The sequence below is a fragment of the Salmo salar genome, chromosome ssa07 (genome assembly GCF_905237065.1).
Source record: "Salmo salar chromosome ssa07, Ssal_v3.1, whole genome shotgun sequence".
NCBI classification, from domain to species: domain Eukaryota; kingdom Metazoa; phylum Chordata; class Actinopteri; order Salmoniformes; family Salmonidae; genus Salmo; species Salmo salar.
In genome coordinates, this window is record NC_059448.1 from 37,974,037 (window position 1) to 37,980,036 (window position 6,000).

Consider the following 6,000-nt stretch of genomic DNA (forward strand, 5'->3'; position numbering starts at 1 on the left):
ATATAGTACCAGTCAAAAGTTTGGCCACACCTTATCATTCAAGACTTTTTCTTAATTTGTACTATTTCCTGCATTGTTGAATAATAGTGAAGACATCACAACTATGAAATAACACATATGGAATCATGTAGTAACCAAAAAAGTGTTAAACAAATCACAATATATTTTAGATTTTAGATTCTTCAAAGTCGCCACCCATTGCCTTGGTGACAGCTTTGCACAATCTTGAAAAACAAATGATAGTCCCACTAAGTGCAAACCAGATGGGATGGTGTATCGCTGCAAAATGCTGGTTAAATGTGCCTTGAATTTGAAATAAATCACTGACAGTGTAACCAGCAAAGCACCCACACCATCACACCTCCTCCTCCATGCTTCACGGTGGGAACCACACATGCGGAGATCATCCGTTCACCTACTCTGCATCCCACAAAGACACAGTGGTTGGAACCAAGAATCTCAAATTTGGACTCATCAGACCAAAGGACAGATTTCCACCGGTCTAATGTCCGTTGCTCGTGTTTCTTGGCCCAAGCAAGTCTCTTCTTATTATTGGTGTCCTTTAGTAGTGGTTTCTTTGCAGCAATTCGACCATGAATGCCTGATTCATGCAGTCTCCTCTGAACAGTTGATCTTGAGATGCGTGTGTTACTTAAACTCTGTGAAGCATTTATTTTGTAAGGAACGACGCTGCAGAAGAGAAGCAGGTACATTTAATTTGGAACGGACATGCAACAGGACAGGAACAGCGTCAGAACTGGGAAACCCATAGACAAATCAATACAGCAGCGGGGAACAGAGCTGGGAAACAAACATAGGGGAGGTAATGAATGGGTGATTGAGTCCAGGTGAGTTCAATATCGCTGATGTACGTGACAAAGGAAGGCAGCTGTGCGTAATGATGGTGGCAGGAGTGCATAATGCAGGGCAGCCTGGCACCCTCGAGCGCCAGGGGGGAAGAGCGGGAGCAGGCGTGACAGTACCCCCCCCCAGGGGCGCCACCCACCATCCCACCTGGGCAAGCCTGAGGGGTCTGCCAAGTCACAGGCTCTGGACAAGCCGGCTGGGCGTAAAATCCCAGTGAACCGGCTGAGGCATAGGAGCCTGACAATCTGACTGAGGCGTGAAAGCCTGTCGATCCCGCTGAGGAGTGGTAGCCCAAGGATCCAGTTGAAGTGTAGCAGCCTGACAAGCTGGCGGGCATAAAAACCTGATGATCCGGCTGAGGCCTGAAGTGGGATGGGCGCCTTCCGAGCCAACCGGGGCAAGGAAACCTCTCGAGCTGGCTGGGACATGGAAGCCGGACGATTCAGCTAAGGTACCCCCGGTTCCATCGGCGGCAACCCCCGGACCCGACGTCACCACCAACCGAACCACCAGCACTCTCCGATGCTTCATTTGATGGCTGCTGCATTCTGTAAGGAACGACGCTGCAGAAGAGAAGCAGGTACGGGGAGTTGACATTTAATTTGGAACGGAATGCAACAGGACAGGAACAGCGTCAGAACTGGGAAACACAAAGACAGACGACAATCAATGCAGCAGCTGGGAACTGAGCTGGGAAACTGACAAATATAGGGGAGGTAATAAACAGGTAAGGCAGGTGTGCGTAATGATGGTGGCAGGAGTACATAATGCAGGGCAGCCTATCGCCCTCGAGCGCCAGGGGGGAAGAGTGGGAATAGAGTGGGGGAATATTTGGGCAGCACTCTGAGGTGCAGTTAACTTTAATGAACTTATCCTCTGCAGCAGAGGTACAGTAACTCTGGATCTTCTTTCCTATGGCGGTCTTCATGAGAGCCAGTTTCAACACAGCGCTTGATGGTTTTTGCGACTGCACTTGAAGAAACTTTCAAAGTTCTTCACATTTTCCGTATTGACTGACCTTCATGTCTTACAGTAATGATGGACTGTCATTTCTCTTTGCTTATTTGAGCTGTTCTTGCCATAATATGGACTTTGTTTTTTAACCAAATAGGGATATCTTCTGTACCACCCCTACCTTGTCACAACACAACTGATTGGCTCAAACGCATTAAGAAGGAAAGAGATTTCATAAATTAACTTTTAACAAGGCACACCTGTTAATTGAAATGGATTCCAGGTGACTACCTCATGAAACTGGTTGAGAGAATGCCAAGAGTCTGCAAAGCTGTCATCAAGGCAAAGTGGCTACTTTGAAGAATCTCAAATATAAAATTATATTTTGATTTGTTTAACACTTTTTTGGTTACTACATGATTCCATGTGTGTGATTTCATAGTTTTGATGTCTTACACTACAATATAGAAAATAGTACAAATAAAAAAAACTGGAATGAGTAGGTGTGTCCAAACTTTTGACTGGTACTGCATTTCTATATCAGGACTCTATAACTTTCTCTAAACAGTGTGCCTGGGCTGCACAGTATGTATGTTGCAATGTTTACAACATTATAACACCGGATGGCCTTTTATCACTAAAGTAGCGGCGGTGGTGACAGATAGTTTTGCTTCATTTTTTGCACTGTAAAGTAATGTGTTTTGGACAGTGGACTCAGTGAATAGGGATTACTGACTGGCTTTGTCTGGATCCTTTCTACTCCAGCAATCAGGCAGGCTGCCAAACAAACAGATGAAGTCAATAGAGACATTTCCCGTGTCTTCTGAGATGTGACTGCAGCAGATGCACAATGCTGACACGGCGCTGACACGACACTGACACAATGTGACAACCTGCTGTGATGTAGTGTGTACACAGAGGATTCCACCTCGACTTATTTAGGCGCTGATACCGCACATGATCACACACAAGATAGTGTTTGTCAGTGTGTGTCACTCTCTAAAAAAGGCATGGGAAAATAGATTTTGCAATGTAGTCTGAATGCGTGACAAATCACTGTCTCAAAGAAGAAGCTTAACTTGCGCAAGAAGATATACATCTGAGATACAGTATTTGAGTTATTTGCAGTGCACAGCATTCAATCTTTGACTTGTACAATATCCATTCCACCAAGATCAGTGGCCTATTACTTTAATGCAATTTTAGCCATTTCCGTTCCCAGTTACCATCCATTGAAACACCCCAAACAGACAGGGGCAATAGCTTGGAAGCACAGCAACCGTGGTTTGCCGAGTTTTTACCAGAGTATCTGTATCCAGGTAATTACCATCTGTGGGGCACAGAGGCCCACTGTGATTACAGATGAGCCCAGTAATAGATTCAACACTTAGAAACAGGGAATGCTGCATTCCACCAGTCCGACTGCAAGGTGGGTAGATATCTGCAAGATGGATTATGTGGGGTTTGTGAGTTCAACATTGACACAGATTCATCGTAAATCATTATGCCAGAGACCCGGAGTGATTTCTGCATTAGGAGCAGAAAATGGAGTTCACCCAGTCAATGAGGAGGGCATATTTCACATCAGTCACCCCATTCTCATGTTACATTTCACTTCCGTTACCAAAAGGGTTCATGGTACATAATAGCAATCAGCAAGATACTGCGCTAACAAAAGGCCCTATACGGATCCTGCACAGGGGCCACGGCATGGGGTGCTATCTTTCTTTAAAACGAAGACAAAGTTCAAAATTAATGTTGAACTAAATAAATGCATGTCCAATGTAAAAGTTTCGAAAACAGCGTGTTGTCTTTTTAGGACATTTGGCACAGAGCTGTGAGGACAGTTCCCACTAAGCATGGAACGACTTTTGGACGACTTTTTATGGTCCTGTCCGGACTTGCCATCTTTTTTGGGGGGTCTTTTTTTGGTGTGGTCCGGACAGGCCTTGATTTCAATGTCCACGGATGTTGCTTTCTGGTCCGGTCCGGACCATATCCGAACCAATCTTAGATGTTTATGTGTGGTTCAGATTTGGTCTGGACTGGCCTTGATTTCAACATCTATAGACGTCTGGTCTGGTCCGGACTAGCCTATATTTGGCCCAAACATAGACGTCTATAATTGATTCAGATTTGGTCCAGACCAAATCTGAACCAATCATAGACATCTATGCTTCACAAGTTTGGACATCACAGTACAGTACAGTAGAGCACAGCAGAGTACAGTTCATTACAGTACACTATAGCACAGTACAGTTACGAAAAGTAGAGTATAGCACAGTACAGTACATTAGAGTACAGTACAGTAGAATAAAGTACAGTATATTACTATAATGTACTCTACTGAATTAAACTGTACTGTACTCTACTCTACTGAATTAAACTAGTCTGTACTACTGTACCATACTGTACTCTACTCTACTGAATTAAAATCTACTGTACTGTAACGTATTGTACTGTACTCTACTGTACTCTACTCTAATGAATACAAATAAAAATCAAATCAATATCAAATCAAATGTTATTTGTCACATGCTTTGTAAACAACAGGTGTAGACTAACAGTGAAATGTTTACAGGTCCTTTTCCAACAGCGCATAATTAAAGATAAAGATTTAAAAATATATAATAATAGAAATAGTGACACAAGGAATAAATATACAGTGAATAATGAATAACAATCAAGAGTAAAAATAACATGGCTATATACAGGGAGTACCAGTACCGAGATGATGTGCAGGGGTACGAGATAATTGAGGAAGATACTGTATCGACATATACAGTGCATTCGGAAAGTATTCAAACCCCTTGACATTTTCCATATTTTGTTACATTACAGCCTTATTCTAAAATTGATTTAAAAAAAGAATCCTCATCAAACTACACACAATACCTCATAATGACAAAGCGAAAACAGTTTTTTTGAAATGTTTGCAAATTTAGTAAAAATATAAAACCTTAATTGAATAACTACCCTTTGCTATGAGACTCGGGAATTGAGCTCAGGTGCATCCTGTTTCCATTGATCGTCCTTGAGACGTTTCTACAACTTGATTGGAGTCCACCTGTGGTAAATTCAATTGATTGGACATGATTTGGAAAGGCACACACCTGTCTATAAAAGGTTCCACAGTTGACAGTGCATGTCAGAGCAAAAACCAAGCCATGAGGTCGAAGGAATTGTCCTTAGAGCTCCAAGACAGGATTGTGTCGAGGCACCAAAAAGGGTACAAAAACAATGTCTGCAGCATTGAAGGTCCCCAAGAACACAGGGGCCTCAATCATTCTTAAATGAAAGAAGTTTGGGACCACCAAGACTCTTCCTAGAACTGGCTACCTGGCCAAACTGAGCAACGGGGGAGAAGGGCCTTGGTCAGGGATGTGACCAAGAACCCAATGGTCACTCTGAAAGAGCTTAGGAGTTCCTCTGTGGAGATGGGAGAACCTTCCAGAAGTACGACCATCTCTGCAGATGGCCTTTATGGTAGCGTGGCCAGGCGGAAGCCACTCCTCAGTAAAATGCACATAACAGCCCACTTGGAGTTTGCCAAAAGGCAGCTAAAGGACTCCGACCATGAGAGACAAGATTCTCTGGTCTGATTAAACCAAGATGGAACACTTTGGCCTGAATGCCAAGCGTCACGTCTGGAAAAAAAACCTGGCACCATCCCTACAGTGAAGCATGGTGGTGGCAGCATCCCGCAGTGGGAATGTTTTTCAGCGGCAGAAAACAAATATAATTTTATTTGTCACATGCGCCAAATACAACAGGTGTAGACCTTAGAGTGAAATGCTTACTTACAAGCCCTTATCCAACACTGCAGTTTTAAGAAAATTCCCCCAAAAAAGAAAGAAATAAAAATAAAAAATAATTAAAGAGCAGCAGTAAATAACAATAGCGGGGGTACTGGTACAGAGTCAATGTGTCTGTGTGGGGCACGGTGTCGAGGTAAATGAGGTAATTATGTACATGTAGGTAGAGTTATTAAAGTGGCTATGCATAGATAATAAGAGAGTAGCAGCAGCATGGGGGGGGGGGGGGGGGCAATGCAAATAGTCTGGGTAGCCATTTGATTAGCTGTTCAGGAGTCTTATGGCTTGGGGACAGAAGCTATTTAGAAGCCTCTTGGACCTAGACTTCGCTTGCCATGCGGTAGCAGAGATAGCAGTCTATGAC